Here is a 560-nt window from a genome sequence, read left to right on the forward strand (position 1 = left end):
AAAAGCTAGTCAATGCCTTCTTGGCAAAGTTCTTTCCACCTCAAAAATTGAGTAAGCTTAGAGTGGAAGTCCAAACCTTCAGACAGAAGGAAGGAGAATCCCTCTATGAAGCTTGGGAAAGATACAAACAATTAATTAGAAAGTGTCCCTCTGACATGCTTTCTGAATGGAGCATCATAGGTATTTTCTATGATGGTCTCTCTGAACTGTCCAAGATGTCTTTGGATAGCTCAGCTGGAGGATCTCTTCATCTGAAGAAGATGCCTACAGAAGCTCAAGAGCTGATTGAAATGGTTGCAAATAACCAATTCATGTACACTTCTGAAAGGAATCCTGTGAACAATGGGACTAGTCAGAAGAAAGGAGTTCATGAGATTGACACTCTGAATGCCATATTGGCTCAGAACAAAATATTGACTTAACAAGTCAATATGATTTCTCAAAGTCTGTCTGGAATGCAAAATGCACCAAGCAGTACTAAGAAAGCTTCTTTTGAGGAAGAAGCTTATGATCCTGAGAACCCTTCAATAGAAGAGGTGAATTACATGGGAGAACCCTAT

This window comes from Arachis duranensis, chromosome 3 (assembly GCF_000817695.3).
Source record: "Arachis duranensis cultivar V14167 chromosome 3, aradu.V14167.gnm2.J7QH, whole genome shotgun sequence".
Lineage (NCBI taxonomy): Eukaryota > Viridiplantae > Streptophyta > Magnoliopsida > Fabales > Fabaceae > Arachis > Arachis duranensis.